A 16,887-nucleotide genomic window follows, 5' to 3' on the forward strand; every position below is an offset into this window, starting at 1 on the left:
GAAATGGAATAAGTATTAGAAAATTAACTATATTTGTAATAGAAGAAATACATGCAAACTGAAGTAATTAAAATGACGACGAACGCGGAATTTTTTAGGTTTAATTTTAAATAATATCGTTTCAACGTGATAAGTGATAATTTATATAAGCAACAATTTATTTCAATGTAAATATGTTTTTCCGGTAATCACTATGATATACCAAAACTGGTTAAGTAAAAATAGGAGCTACCCGGTTTATTCGGGTTTAACAAAAATTAGAATTCGATCCAGCTGTCTCGAACTTGAAATAATAAATCCACGATGGTGGATTTAATTGAGTCCACGATGGTCCGCGACATTAAATTTCAAAATTTATCATAATTAATTCCATCATTTCCTCGAAGCGATCGCTACGCGGAAAGTTTCCTCCGAAGAAATCGATATTCGACCTTTAACCAAGAGTGCTAAGCGAATCTATCGATCGAAATCGGTGCCGATCGCGAGCGCAGCCACGTTTTCTCCTTGTACGCGAGTGCCGTTAACGTGAAAATTCTATTTATATCGTTATCCCGAGTACGTGACATAATTCGAGTTTACGTTATATAATTACATCTCGGTAGATTACGTAATCGGATCGTGCCGGGACGATCGATCGATCGTGTCATTCCTCTGTCATGGCATTCCGGAATATACGCGGAGTAAAAGTAACACAAAGGACGACACGCATCGCGGCCGACAACGATGCATCGTGGTCGCAATTAAACCGGAATTGCGTAATCCTCGGCCAATAACAAATTCCAGCTACACGAAGGATGGGAACGGACTCGCTGATGGCGAACGACGTAACGAATACGCGACACTGACTGCGTCACACTTTGTTTTCCTACTTTGCTAACGATAGGATACGATCGAATGAGTCAAGAGCGTTTGAGTCAGCGATAGACGCGCGATTGAAGGATATATGCAAGTTGCTACACGGTATTAAGGGCAAGAAAGAGGAACGTGCGAGATCTAGAGGTACGAGAAAAGAGAATTTGAGATCTAGGCATGTGAGTAAAGAGCGACCGGGATATAAGGATAAGAGAGAATGTTCAAGATCTAAAGACGTGAGAGAATGGTATTTGAGATCTAGCGGTATGACAAGAGAATGTTCGGGATCTAGATGACAGAAAAGTTTTCGAGATTCAGGGGTATGAGAGAAGAGAGTCCAGAGAAGAGAGGATACGAGAAAAGATATTTGGGTTCTAGGGACATGACAGAAGAACGTTCGAGATTTAGAGGTATGACAGAAAAGTGGTCGAGCTTTCCAGGGTCTAGTGATACGAGAAAAGATATTTGGGTTCTAGGGATATGACTAAAGAATGTTTGGGATTTAGAGATGTAACAGAAAAGTGTTCGAGATTTAAGGGGTCGTGAGGGAAGAAAATTCAAGGACCAGGAATACGAGAAAAGATATTTGGGTTCTAGGGGAATAATGTAGGGATATCCTCGACCAGGAGAATAGTCGAGATCAGGATGACAGAAAAATGTTCAAGTTTTAGGGATATGAGACAAGAAAGTTCAGGGCATAGGGATGCGATATAAGATATTTGGGATCTAAAGATATGACAGAGTATTCGGGATCTAGAGGTATGAGAGAAAAGTGTTCAAGTTTTAGGGATGTAAGAGAAAAGCCCAGAGCCTAGGGATACGAGGAAAGATATTTGGTTTCTACAGATATGAAAGCACAGTGTTTGCAATTAATAGTTCTCGCTTGAATAGGTTTGCCTCTGACGAGTGGAGAGTCCTACTGACAGACTAATAGCAAACCAGATGACCGCGTGGACGCAGCATTCTATTCTCGCTTGAATAGGTTTGCCTCTGACGAGTGGAGAGTCCTACTGACAGACTAATAGCAAACCAAAGAAATAAAGAGTGTATGCTTGCAAGAAAATGATTTTAAAGTAGATATACGTCAATTACTCAGAAAGAATGCGTGAGTAATCAGAGCTGAAATAACTGAAATAGTCGAGTTGAACGTTAGTCGGGATGAACGTTAGCTTCTAACGTAGCTAGATAAGTAGAGGAAGGAAGCGAAGGAAGGATAAGTTAGCTGGAATATTTAGCACTCGGTAGATTATAATCGTTACCATTTCGTTCGGTATAGATATTATTCAGAAAGAGAACCTGTTTGCAACTCAACATTCCTACACCACGATGTTTAAAGATTCGTTTACGAGGTGTCTGTGGTTTCCTATACCAAGATTCCCGTGTTCGAGTGATCAGGTAACCAAGCTACATTGCTCATTCCCTGTACGACAGAAATGAAACGTATAACAAATATACAGAGAAAGAACTATTTTATCCGTCAGTTATCTAAACGATCATCTGCGTTTATTCGAAGTGGACTTTTGCGAAACCGGTATCCAACAGCTCGTTTCCTATTCAAAAATGGTAATTACATACACACGGGAGCGAGAGGTCTCATCGACGAATAAGCTGCTTCTTTTTCCACGTTTCTTCGCATCTTTCCTTGCTCGTGGTAAAAACCAGTCGACTGAGCTTTCTTGGCTACCTGGTATTTGGAAATTCCACGTTCGGTCAAACCTGTTAGCCGCATCGGGTTTGCCGATTCGTCGAAGCTACGATATATTTAGATATTATCCGTGTTTTATTATTCGTGTCGTTGCCAGACAGGAACAGAATCCACGCTAAAGAGATTTCACGGTTAATCGCGTCGCGGATAATTTCCGTAATGAAAGGAACATTATTGTCGAGTGATTATCCTATAGCCACGCACCGATGTAATATCCTAGCAACGGTTCAACCGCTAATGATATTACTTTCACGCTTTGACATTTACTGTCAATTTATCGGCAATCTATTTATGCGGTCATGCCGAAATGTGGTGACAATGCTGGGAACACGCGATGAAAGGTCTTCACCACTCCAACCGAATAGGTGGTAGCCACAATACGGAGCAGCAGCTTTTGAAATTTCGATAACGATAAGGTCTTCCCCGAAATTAAAAATAATTACGCTGTAGATTCAAAGATTAAGAAAACGCAGTGCACTTACTCGGTAAAATAGTAATTTTAATTAAAAATAGAAAAAATAAGGAATTATAATGTAGATTCCGACTTCGAGGATGTTAAAGGGGTTATAATGCAAAGAAATAGCAGCCAGTGGAAATGGTGGAAAAACTATATAGATGTTTATTAAATGAGCGAACGGTTAGAATTGCCCTATCTATTTAGGACCACGTAGGTCAAAAAACGTCTCCAGAAAACGAGAGACAAAAGACAAAACGCAGGGGAAGGGATCGCCCTCGCATAGCTAGGATCTAGAGTTTATTTTAGTATTTAGTTTTTTACTGCTACAGAGCCTTTTGGATACGATTCGTGAAGAAAGTTCAATATTGGAACGATCAGAGCAGTCGAAATGACTGGTTTTTAAATTTTTGATTAATTTTTAAGTTTGCAATTGGGGAAGATATTGAGGTACTTTTGATAGTATTAATTTCGAACTTTAATTATTATTATTATAATTTATGTCTATTTAGATGTTATGTTTAGGTACACGATACAGGTTGGTAGTTGCAGTCTTAGAGCTAGCTGAAACTTGTTCCAAATTTGAATTAAAAAATTATTTATATCGAACTCTTTATTTTAATTTAATTCACGGTGAGAAATTTGGTCGAAATTTAGCGTAAAATGTTAAATTAAAATAATTAAAGGATCAGATAGTTGAGATAATTTTTGAATAATTTATACGTTAAAGCGATTTGCAAGATTTGACGAGAAATTTGCGGTAACTGCGACGTTTTTCCTTAAAGTTCATTCGCATTACATGCGATAAGCGATACGTCATGTGGCTTAAAAATAAGTGGTAAGGCAATTTTAAAATTAGAACCAGAAGTATTTATAATTTCTTCTTCCAAGGTTCCTACCTCGATAGACTAGTAAAGTAACGCGTTCGGTAGAAAATACGTCAAAGGAAGAGTGTGTTATTTGGTTGAAGTGAAAATGAAAGGAGCTAAAAGAAGTACGAGGAAATCGGCTGTTCGTAACTTGGTGTTAACAAATTTTCCGTGAACCTTCCTCGAGTTTCGCTTATTTCAATTTTTCAAGAAATTATCGATACAAATATTCGTCGCTTTCAAATTCGACTTATTTCGATTATTCAAAATTTTATCTACGCGAATGTTTAACGAACGATGCTTTCCATCAGAAATTCCTAAAGCCCCGAGACAAAGTTTTGATTAGAAATCTCAAAGTCGAAGAGTCCAGTAGAAATTTACTAGGAATCTCAAAGTCGAAGAGTTCCACTAGGAATCCACTAGACATCTCAAAGTCGAAGAGTTCCACTAGAAATTGACTAGGAATCTCAAAGTCGAAGAGTTCTACTAGAAATCCAGTAGGAATCCACTAGAAATCCCGAAGGTTCGAAGGATTCCACTAGAAGTCGACTAGGAACCTCAATGTCGAAAATTTCCACTAGTAACCTACTAGAAATCAGCAAAAATTTGCCCTAGTCGAAATTCCTCGATGGAAACGTGAAATATTAGTCGAATATGGAGCGTCATCGTAATTGGAACAGGGAAAAAAGATATACGTAGCGGAATTATGTCGATAAACTAAACTTTCTTGCACGTCGACGCCATTAAATTGTTTTTGGGCGGAAAAACAATGACGAGATAACGTCTTTGGCTTAATCGACAGGCGTGTGGTTCGTTACACGATATTTTTCTCCAGCACGCTTCGCTGTAAATGATGTAACACGCAAGTAAATTATCTGAAACAATTTTCTGCATCGTTTCTTGCACGAGCGTAATCACGTTGTACGCGTTATAGGCGAGAACCTCGTGTACCTGCACGTGGTTGACATTTTCCCGCATGTGACTCTAGTTCCCTCCTTCGTCTTCTTTATTTCATGCATCACTTGCACTACGATGCACACCTGTGCATCCATTCCACGCGTCTCTCCGCTACCTATTCGCGCTCATGAATAAAGGCAAAAGTGCGAGCGTCATCAACGATTCGCTTCTGGAATCCTCCGTTACGCCGAGACCATTCGTGCATCGATAAAAGTTCATCATTCAAAAAGTAAAAATCCTTTGCCTCGCGAGATCAACTTTTTAATAGTGAAAGAGTGAGAATTTCTATGATTGAAACGATCGTTTGGTAATTAAATCGAAATTTGCGAATTTTTAAATAATTCTCCTTCTTTCTCTAATTTTATTGGAATTTTATAATCGTATCGTGTATTTTTATACGTTGGATTTTAATTCGGGAAAAAATATCTATACCAGGAAAAATTCGTGGCACGTGCTATGCATAGAAAGCAAATCGACTGTAAAAATATTTTTCTAGCTATCGCAACAAGTGTTTTTCTCTCGTGATGATGCTACTTATGACGAATGTTACAGTCATCTTGCAAATCCATCAATCAAGGATATCGGTTACCTTACGGTAAATATTCCTCTTGTATCTTACACGGTACTTCTGATTTATTCCATCCCGAGTGCCCGGTAATTATAACTCGCGTCCATTTCGACCAGCTTAATCACATTTCCACGCATTCCCATACTTCTCTCCAAAAATAAGCCACCGCGTCGCGCATCCTAAATCATCCTAACCTCTCGGATACTTCTCGACTAATTCCATCCAATTTCTTAAAACCACTTCCATCCGGGACCTAAATACATCATCTTGCGGGACACGCAATCCAGCAATTCCGATGCTTCAAATCCAAAATCCTACCCCGACCCGACACCGATATCGAAAGCTGAATCAGACCCACCGAAATACGCAGCCGGACCACTCATCACGGTTCGTTCCTCGTCTCTATCAAAAGTCGTCTGAATCAGAAAGGCGCAATTAGCAATATTAATCTCTCTACCACGGGCGTATCGTTCGGAAACTGAATCAGTGCCAGAAGCAGCTGTCTGAAGAAAAACTCGTTACTCCTCGTGCTCCGTAATAGCACGTTCGCGAACTCGATCAACACGATTGTACGCGCGTGTACACGTACGTATACTCAGGATCGAAAAGTCCGAGTGGCCGAAATTACTCAGAATTTATTAATCCGTCGCGATTTTCGTGCTCGTTCCGAACTGGCACAGTTCACGTGTCGCCGGATTACGCAACGAGCAGGCAGCTCGGATTAAAAGTCGCGGCAGTTGCAAAACGCTGGTATCCGTGAATTCCGCTATCCGAATCCCGTTCGTCACACGTGCGACGTGCTCTTTTCCTCTTTTCCATCCAGCGAATCACGCTGCGTTCGTTCTGTGCGCGCGCGCGCGCATGATCAGGATGGACGAGGACCGTGATTTCGTAACGAAACTTCGAGTTACTCCATTAATAGCGGCTGCAATTACACGGATCCGCCCATCGGCACAAGAATATCCGCGAACTCCGCTCGGCGTGCAGCAAACTGTCCTCGTGACGTAACGCCGTGCACGCGAAACGTTTTTCATTGTCCTAGTGTCTCGGTAATCGGGCCAAACCGAGAGGCAAGTCCAAAAATGGAGGTCCAGTCGATTCTATCGTAACCCCAACGACGTGCAACGAACGCGCTTCCTTGTTCGTCACGAGGAAGCGGAATGACGTGCATAATCGTTGTGGGTGTGCGGAGACGCATTGCTGAGTATCGTTGCAAGGAATGTTAGGGTCAGGTGCCGATCAGGTTCAGCGATTTCTTCGGTATGCGAGTGTCTCGCAGTGTGCGATTAAACGAGATGCATTTTATAATTTTGCAAGTGGAAATTACAACGAATTATAATTCTTGTTTGTCTAGCGACCATCATTCTCACCCTCGCTAGATGGATTCCGACTTCAAGGAGGCTCGAGGATTTTCTCGCAAGTTCTCGGAAATCCACTTCCTATATGCATAACTTCCAAACCTTCCAATAGTACCCTCGTCTAAGACAAAGCCTGCTAGATAGCACATTGCTGTGACTAGGATATTATATCGTGTATTGTATATTATTGTATCTAGTTTCTGGCGTATTAAACGTATGTTAATACGTTGATTGGCCTGCTAGGTAGCCTTACCGATGAGTCCACTAGTAGGCCCGGGACGAAACACATCCCTTCCTTTTCCTTTCGTCCCTTCTAACACCACCGCCACATTGAGGATACCTGCGACCACCTCCACATTCAACGACCATGGGGGAGGATCCCCTACATTTGTCAATTGGGGATAGGATGGAAGAGCACGATTAGGTTTCGTTGGAACGAATATTAGAGTTCGGTTGGTTGAAATCTTCGCACTGTGAGATTGAAAAATCATATAGCGTACTTCCTCGAGACGGAAATGTATGACTCATCCGAGCACATGAAAGATCGTCAATTGATATCGTTGAAATGAACATTAAACCCTGTATAACTGAATTTCGAATTATAAGTGATTATCCCTACTTTTGTCTGCAGACTTAAAGATCAGTACAAATGATCGATTAATTACTCGGTATACGGATCTAATAGCAGCGCATAATGATAGAGTGCTGGATAAATAGAACAAAATCTATATGACGATGATGAAGTAGATACGAAGGACTGAGGCCAAAGAATCTGCTCGCGATCAAAGTCCGAAATGCGCCGAGTGGACACCCGATAAAAGTCATATCAAAAGCATAGGGTCTCGGCAAAGCGTAAAGGCCAAAGAGTCACATTCCCGAGGCTAGAAAAATCCAGACTCGAACTTTCTCCGGTCACCCAAACTTTCATCCGCCGTCACCCCTGTAAATACCCTTCGTTTCCGCCACTTCCACTTTAATCAACCGATAGAGCCATTCTCGACCATTCCGTGACAACTCAAACAAAACAAATTAAGTCCACGTCTCCAGCTGCAACTACTCGCTCATCGTTATCGACATTTCGAGATTACTCTTATGCAACACTGAGCAAACTCTAGGATAGGAGCACGAACTCAAAGCCAATCTCAATCCTGGCCCCAATGCCAGTCTAACGGCATACGATCAAATGAAAATCACGCGAATCGTCGAAAACGCTTGAAAGAGGTGTGCATAATTTCGAAGCATGATCGTTTCATAGTCGGCATGATTGTTTCCGCGTTGGAATGCTGTGGAAAGTGGTGAGCAGGCAAAGCACACGATTCCTCAGAAGATACTCGAGCAATCGAGGATGCACGGAGTTGAGAATGATCATGGGTTATTTGCAAACACGTTCGTCGTCGCGTCACCCATATCTGAATAACGGATATGCTTCCGTGGGGGTCCCATCACCCAAATATGGGTGACGAAAGTTAAATAAGATTTTCAGCTGGATTTTTAAAAGGAATTTAATGAAATAAGCACTGGATTACAATATAGCATATACAACATAAAAATATTAAAAATATACACACTATACTGTGGTATTGCGAGCAATGAAGGATGCTAAGAAAGGAAATAGGATTAAGAGTGATAGCAAATGGGTGTGCGGTCTTATTTCTAAGTGAATGCATGAGAACATTCGAGCCGCTTTTCGAAAATCGAGGAATAATAATCGGGTTCAACTCGGGCGTTCAGGGCGACATCTAGGATGCAGGCGGAAGAACAAACGACAGCGCGAAAGAATCATTTTGACAGGATATCTATGACTGCATCGAGTGATTGAGAAAGAAAGCCTGTGTATGAAAAGAGAGAGCTTTGGCTTTAAAAAGGATGCAAGGGTGCGGATGAGGCAGAAGACAGAATGCGTGTAGTCGAGAAGTAGTGCACAGAGGATCGTGCGTTTGAGAGTTAGAGTTGAGAGAAACCTAGTGTACTATTTTAGTTAAATAAAATACTACACTGTTTATTATTATTAAAAAGGAGTCAGAATAGGATTAATCTAGCGCTTAATTATAAATGCTAAGCACGTAATTATCTGTCAATATGTTTACGAGTGGTCAAACTTTTCCAAGTCTGCTATTCTGTTTTAGGAAGTTTACTGATAGTAATTCAAAACGACATCGGGACATTCTGCAGCGAGGAAATGGAAAAGTGTAACTAGGATCCATTGACCAACATTTAACGAGCGGTGTCTATACTAAATCCATTCAAATCATCAGTCTCATAATGTTCAGTTTGGCACTCCGACAGTCGGATTTGGGTCCAGCAAGAAACTTAAACGCCACGTCAGTTTTACGTGCCGTTCCATTTGCAATCAGTTAGGCCCGTCATGCGGACCCTTCCAAGTAGGCAAGGACCGACGCGCGTGCAGCAATAACAAGATCGAAAAGTCTGCTGCCGGTTCATACGGACCAGCGTGGTGTTTAACGTGTTAAATCGAGTGGTATTTATCAAACGTATCGAATGACCAGGTAGTCGACTCTTCCGTTTTGGTTTCGACTCGCGACCTCGTAATCACAGGGCTACGCTCCGAGGCTCGTTAACGGGGACGTCATGAGCAAGCGTCGAAATCACGCACGGCCTTAATTACGATCGGGATTTTAATTGGCCACGGAATCCGGCACGAAAGATCGCCAACAGTACCAGCAGCGGTTCACGACGTCCTTCATCGACCTTACTGCCCACCACCTTCCTTGGCTCTGCCGTGCGTGCTGTCACTTTCACATATGGTTGCACCCACCAGCGTTGGCTGCCTCGTGCACGTGCGTCAGACACCCAGTCAGAAGACGACCTGTTTGCTGACTTTATATGCCGACGTTTCTTTGTGATCCTCGCCATTTCACAAACGCCTCAGATTATTTATATGCTAACCTTGCCTTGGTAGAAATTTCGTTGAATGTTGCAAAGTGGAGGCGAGGATCTGGTAGCAAGGAGACTGCGAAATTCTGGACTATAACTGGTTTTGCGTGCAGACGGAATTTATTTCGATATTACTATATTTCGGGTATTAATTAGAATCTTGATAGCCCACTTTTGACAGTGGGCATTTGATGTTTCGTTATTTTCATCGATTTTTTCCTCAAATTTGTGTTTTATCGTTTGAAGATTCGTTGAATCGTCGAATTTAATCAGATCGTTGAAGAAACAGTATTTCAGGTGAAAAATATATCATCGTTCTAATTATTCAAAACTGTGCGAAAATTGTAGATATCCTTTTATGACGAGTATACTCGACACAGATAGAAGAATGAGTTAAATTCCTATTATACTAAATATTATTATTTGATATTATAAATATGAAAATAAAATTGTTTCTTTCAGTTCGTAAAAAAAAAATAAAAGAAAAAAAGAATAAAATGAGTCATAAATATTTGTGTAGAGTTGAAATGTAAAATTATCAGTACTAACGTATGATGTTATTAGCTAGGCTTTCGATTGATATAAACTTCGTTGCGAAACGACATCTCGGTGTGATAAATCAGATTTGAACTCAAAGTTTTCATCTTTTTCCCCCAGTGTTATACAACATCTGCAATGTCATTATACTCGCAAGGAATAACCATGAAATTTGTGGCAATATAAAACTTGCCTTTCCGATCTAGACATCCACGACTCGCGTGATCGTGCTAGTGTTCGATAATTTTTATTTTGCAATGCAATTTAATCATACACTCATGATCCCAATGAACAACCATGAAATTTGTGCTAGTGTTCGATAATTTTTATTTTGCAATGCAATTTAATCATACACTCATGATCCTAATGAACAATCATGAAATTTGTGGAAATATAAAACTTGCCTTTCCGATCTAGACATCCACGACTCGCGTGACCGTGTTAATGTTCGATAATTTTTATTTTGCGATGCAATTTAATCATACACGCGCGATTCATCCCGTTCACTGTACTTCCAATCATAATCTTCCACGAAGAATTCAGTCGAGAATAATAACGATTAGCTGTCGAAACAGTGACACCGATCGTCCAAGTCCCTTTCTCAACTCTAGCCATTCGAGTTACAAAATATCAGTCACAGTTCGTGTACAAATAAATTCATAAATTTGGCAAAGCTCGCTACTAGAGCTAAATAAACGCCATGATACATTTCCAACAAACCTAACGGTGGAGATCATAAACAAAGAAAATGGTGAACACAGTAATACGATTTATTATCTCTCACGCCCATATCTCATCGTACCGAGCAATTTCGTAGTTGACATCCTGTTGACTACATAGCAGAAAGATTAATAACCCGCTGCTTATCTCGAGTCATTCTCTTCAACGATAAAATAAAATCTATTCCAAACAACGCAACTATGTACCCTGACTTCTGTAATCCTGCGAAGATCAAAGTCTCAGCAATTCACTCGAATCGAAGATATATACCTAAAGTTTCATCACATTCCGATGCATAATGGCGAAACCGTGATTTAAACTCAGGGATTAAGGTCTTGGTTGTTTACAAGATCCAGAAATTTGGTTCGGGAATGATATTCCTGGACCTGAGCCATAGGAAATGATTCATAGCAACTTTTCCATAACCACTTTTGACTACCTTTTGGCAACTTTTGCACCTATATGTTCGAACCGTTCGTGGATAAAACGAGTAACTCCAGTTTTTGAATTTCTAAAACTTTTGTACCAAAACACTCAACTGGTGATTACCTTTCGGAATTTAAAATAGATTTCTAGCTTTCGTTTTGTGCAGCTAGGCGATTTGACAAACGAATGACACGTTATGAGTTATATATTATTATGGAAGCCCAAAAGGTGGTAAATCCTAGCTTTTAACGATAAATCCTAGCGTTTGGTATTTATCAGAATTGCGAAAGCAGGAAAAACTTGATTTGCCGACAGCAAAACACTAAAAAAGGGAATCGTATTTAAACCTATTCTTCAATAGGGCTGTCAAACACGTAGTCCACGAGACCTCAGAACGAGGTGCGCAGATGAAAACCTGAAATTGATTCTATAATACCAAAATCTTATTTTTATTCGGACAAAAATGAATGCGAAAAGATAGTTTGACAGAATCTTGCAATTACAGCCACTTTTAGACGTTTACCTTTCTTCGAAAAACGAACAAAATTCATCGATCTTTTAGCTTCTAGTTTCCTGCACTGGAAATTAAAAAATCACTCGAGTTACATCTCTGGATAATTATTCGCCGTCCTTCCACGGCCTTTCTGTTAATCGAAGCGTAGTCATCGACGCCATTCACTTTTACGTTATATCATATCACGTAGCGAGTCACGCACGTGCGTGAAGCAGGCACGTAACGCGTTCGTAACCACATGGAAACGCGAATAAATCGGCGACATTTTTATCGGTCGATCGCCACCGCGGCGAATACATTCCCTCACGATTCATTCATCGCGATTTATCGTTCTGGATCGCGACTCCCACGGATGGCAATGGGATCGCGCAACGATCCATAAATCCCTGGGAGTTGGAGCAAATCGGAGAAATCGGTCGAGCGTTTGCAGCTTCATATTAGCTCAAGTTCAACCAGAGCCGAGTATCCATCGAATGAACGATAAAATCGTTACACGGGATAGGCGGAATGAATTTTCTGCCCGTTCCCCCGAGCTAATGCCTTCAAATAATCGTTATCAGAGCGGGTATCGCGAAGTGAAGAAGTAATAGATAGGTGTACGCGGAACGAACAAGCTTGGCGAAGAAATTACAAGAATTCTCGATTCTTAAACGCGTAAATTCCCCAACGGCGTATTCACGCAACGACCTCGTGGGTTCGTCGGGAATTTACAGCTACGTCACGTTTTCGTCTTAATTTATCACCGATAATTATCTGCTACGGTTCGCGCATGCGCTGTGCCACGATTGTGTTTTGTCCTAAAGAAAATATCGCCGGTATGTTGCAAATTTAAATATTTCGGTAAATCACGCGTGATAAATTTCGATATTCATCGAGAAAAGAATTTTGGAAATTTAACCGAAAACATGCGGGAATTGCGAAAATAAAATGTCCGAAGCGAGACGTTTGGTTTGAAATATTTCAGCTCGAATATCGCATACGTTCCTGTATTCTAACCTCCGTTTCTTAAATACTGCATAAAAGTAATTTCACTTAATCAACTAGGCAGCAACGATCGATAAAGCGGATCGATACGCGAAGCTCAGAAGAAACGGGATACGAAAAGAGATAAATATTGAAAAATTTATTACACGTACTTCACGAGAAAGGTCGTGAAAACAAATGACGAAAGCGATAACGCTTTAATCAGAAACTAAAAAATGGTCGTCTGATTAACCATTATGGGCTCGCTGCTTTAAGATACACTACTGATTTTATAAAACGTCGAATTGCACAGAGACCATGTAAAAAAAGAAAAAAAGAAAAAGAAAAACAAGAATTAAAATTCAACCATCGTATTTAGCCAACAAGAAGTCACCCTTTTCAAATTCCACAATCCTGGAATTTTTAATTCCACCTAGAGTATCCATCGACACCGCGAACTACCCTTAACGATATTCAAAGCAGAATCGAATTGTACCGGACACTCTGTATACTCGCTCGACCCTGTTTCCCCTAACATCAAAATGAATCATTGAAAATGGGAAGTAACCGATTAAGAAAAAAGCAAAAGTTTCAAGGAGACAAGAACGTTTCATATCAGCCACATGTACATTAGAGTACATGTGTCGATAACCGGCGTGGATGGCTGACAGCGTGGACTGTACGACATGCGAATAGCAATGGACATTTGGTGTACGCACACACATCGTGACGATATGCGGCCGCGTGTATCATAGGACAGACATAGACCGGACGGCAAATACGGGGACCTCTGTCAGCACGGTATGCAATTATAACCGCGAGGACGGACACAACGATAGGGCATTTAAACGCAGGCCTCCTTATCGGCCACGTGTGGATCATATAATCCGATCGATTGCGCGCGTTACGTGCCCCGTACCTGAGCGGGCGGCCGTAAGTAGAAAGTTACGATGCATAAATGTACACGGCGTCGCATGCACGCGCACGTGTACGTAACGGGTGGTCGGGAAGAAAAATTCTACGTGACGCGCTGGCCGCTGATGCAACCGCGCCGATTCGACTCGGTTTCTAACTCGCTACGCCACGCATGCGCACTCGCGCTCCGCGTGACTTACCTTCGTCGCTCATTTCTCCTTCCATCTTTCTTTGCTTTTAATTTGTCTTTTTTTCCTTTTTTAGTGGAAGCTTAATTCGCACATCGCGTATCTCGATACGTGGTGCATGTGGACAAACATGGTCCACGTGTCTGACCAACGTTGTTGAATTTTCCTTTTTCTTTTCAATATTCAGATTTCTTTTTCTTTTTTTCTTTCAGCGTAAGCCTGACTTGCCCGCCGCGTATCTCGCTACGTGATATGTATACGTATACGTGATCCGCGTGTCTCTTTGATGTTTTTTTCCCGACTTTTTGTTTTCTCTTTCCGCTTTTCCCCTTTTTGGCTGTAAATCGCAATTACGCAACGTGACTTTGAACGCACCGTAACTACAGGAAAAGAATGAGTACCGCTTTTTTTTTTACAGACGCTCGTGATACGCTTTATCTCTGATGCAAGCCTTCTCGGTTCCGAGCTACCGCAGGGAAGGCTTCTTGGTACGACCAAGAGAAATTCTTTTGATGTTGCAAGTCATGGATGGAAAAAGTCGTTAAGTTTCGTCATCGGTGATTGCAGTTTTAGTAATCATCGAGTCGATTTTGAAGTTAATTCAAAGCTTCGAATACCTCTTCGTCTATACGCGTCAATTTGAAAAAGTAGCTAGTTTGAAAAATTCATAATAACATTGATTCGTAAAATAATTGAATTTTATTTACAAGGTGATACAAAAGTTCGATCGCTTCAAGGACTTGTACTATTCGTGCAAAGAAAAATATCGAATAAACATGAGTCTTACGATCAATCTTTTCAACGTAATTTTGACCTTCATAAGTTATAGGTATTCGATATCGAGATTGAAATTCAAAAAGAATATTTGAAGATGTACGTAGTTCTATGATACCTATGTTTTGCTCATACCTACCAATGGAAGTATATGCTATTATGTACTGTGATAGAAACACTACGGCATTCCCAATAAGTATATTATAATCCGATTTCTCATCATACGTTATAACCGAGTGATCGATGGAAAACAAATTGCGCAATGATCGCAATCTTCGACCGAACGTTCTAATCTCGTTAACATTAACGTAACCTCTTAATCTCATTATACAAACGAGAAAGTAATTAAACACTAAATTATGCTAACCTGATTACCAATCAAGGATACTATCGGCAAAGATCGATCGGAATCTGCGATGCAAAGCTCGAAACGCGACTAATAGCAAAGGAATGTTCGCTGGATGGCCAACAACGCCGGAGAAGAAAAGTCTGGCGCGACATCTCGCGGCGGATCATCCGCTGAGGCATGCTGGGACACACGTGGCGCCTCGGAAAGCCTATCGCGAGTCACCGCAGGAAAAACGATAGACTCGCGGGAGTTCTCGGTTTGCGAATATTCGACGATCTATCGTTGCGCATTGAACACACGTCGTGCGGCCTTGGGACGCTTAATTATCAATTATCGAGCACGAGACAAGCGCTCAGTCTAGCCAAGCGTTTGTTGTTTCCGTTCGAGCGCGAAATCGATTTACGATTCAACGACTCGAAGTTAAGCCCAGTTCTTCGAGTCGACTATCTACATAAACGATCAGGCTTTGCGCAGATGCAAGCGAACCAGGGACAGGGGGCAACAGCGACCGGATCCCGAGCTAATCGGATTTCTCGGGACCATGAAAAAACAGCCGCGAATATTTCGAAAGAGCAATATTTTTCCCTTGATCCGAATATCGAGGAGCCGATCGATTTTGAGAAACTCTAGAAAAGTAGGTGTCAACGTTTATGATATCGCGATAGCATCGTTGAGTAACTCCTTACCTTACGATTTAAGTTCCGATGGCGCTTGCCATAATCAACAGCAAAGTTTGTCACACGTCGAGCCATTTCGACCAGTCGTGACGAAAAATAATACATAACTGAGGCAGAAAGACATCGGTGAAACTACGAGTCTCACTCGTGTCATTTACGTTGGGCCTCATCTACCTCTCAAACCACATCTCACACTCGTGATATTTACGTTTGGGCCAATACCCTACCACGAGTCTCACACGATATTATAGACGAAGGAGTCAACTTCAAATCGATCAGATGTTCGATACCAGTATTGTACCAACGAAACTATACTAAAATAATCCATATCGAAATGCTAATACCAAATGATATATTACCAAAAATAGAAATATCGATATTATTTTAATACTCTGTCGAACTTGACGATCAACCTTCGTTTATCTTCGATTGCTTTCCTTTTTGTCCTGTTCCAGTGTAATTTATACTGGAAAAAAAATATATGTCGGACATGTAGTTTAAGTGAATTGCGTAAACAACTGCGCCGAAAGTCTCCGCGAAATTGCATAGTTACACGACGGTGACGTGTGGGGCCGGGTTGACGAAAGGTCAAGGATGCGACGTGGAATAACATACTCTGGTTATAATTAAAATTCTGAAATGGTCGAGAAGGGAGGCACGCGTGAAAATAGAAATTCACCGCGATGAACAACGCGATCATGCTTCGCCCAATTTTTACGGAAGCTCGTTTTCTGCGAAGCCTATGCATACGCTGACAGATGAAGAGTTGCTACGAAATTTTTTTCCCCAAGTCTCGTGATGATCGTGTGTATGGAATTGGATGTGCAGATAATCCTTGTATAACACGGTTACGATATAATGATTCATAAATTGCACACAATTCTTACATAATATGAAGCGTTCGTGTGTACCGAGTGAGACAGATATGAATTACCGATCTTATGCAATTTTTTATTTTAGATATACAGTATGCATTAGAATAAATGAGTCTAAATTGCTAGAGTAAATAAATATGTACATTTTCACTGCAATTTTCGACATTTCGCATTGAAAAAATTGCGAGTATTCCCTAAATAAAAGGGATCATCAAACATTCGTATCAAAAAGTCTTATAAATTCTCATAGCCGAAAAAAATCCTCAAAAATATTCTTTCTTTTGACCTAAA

The 16,887-nt window shown here is 40.9% G+C and overlaps 1 protein-coding gene across 6 annotated transcripts in view; it reads right to left on the reverse strand.

Annotated features, from left to right (window-relative positions):
- Positions 1–16,887, reverse strand: part of cwo (transcription factor cwo) — a 67,225-nt gene that overhangs the window by 32,566 nt on the left and 17,772 nt on the right. The gene's annotated exons all lie outside the window — the stretch shown is intronic.

The sequence above is a fragment of the Eufriesea mexicana genome, unplaced genomic scaffold (genome assembly GCF_001483705.2).
Source record: "Eufriesea mexicana isolate 0111107269 unplaced genomic scaffold, ASM148370v2 scaffold2534, whole genome shotgun sequence".
In the NCBI taxonomy this organism is placed as follows: domain Eukaryota; kingdom Metazoa; phylum Arthropoda; class Insecta; order Hymenoptera; family Apidae; genus Eufriesea; species Eufriesea mexicana.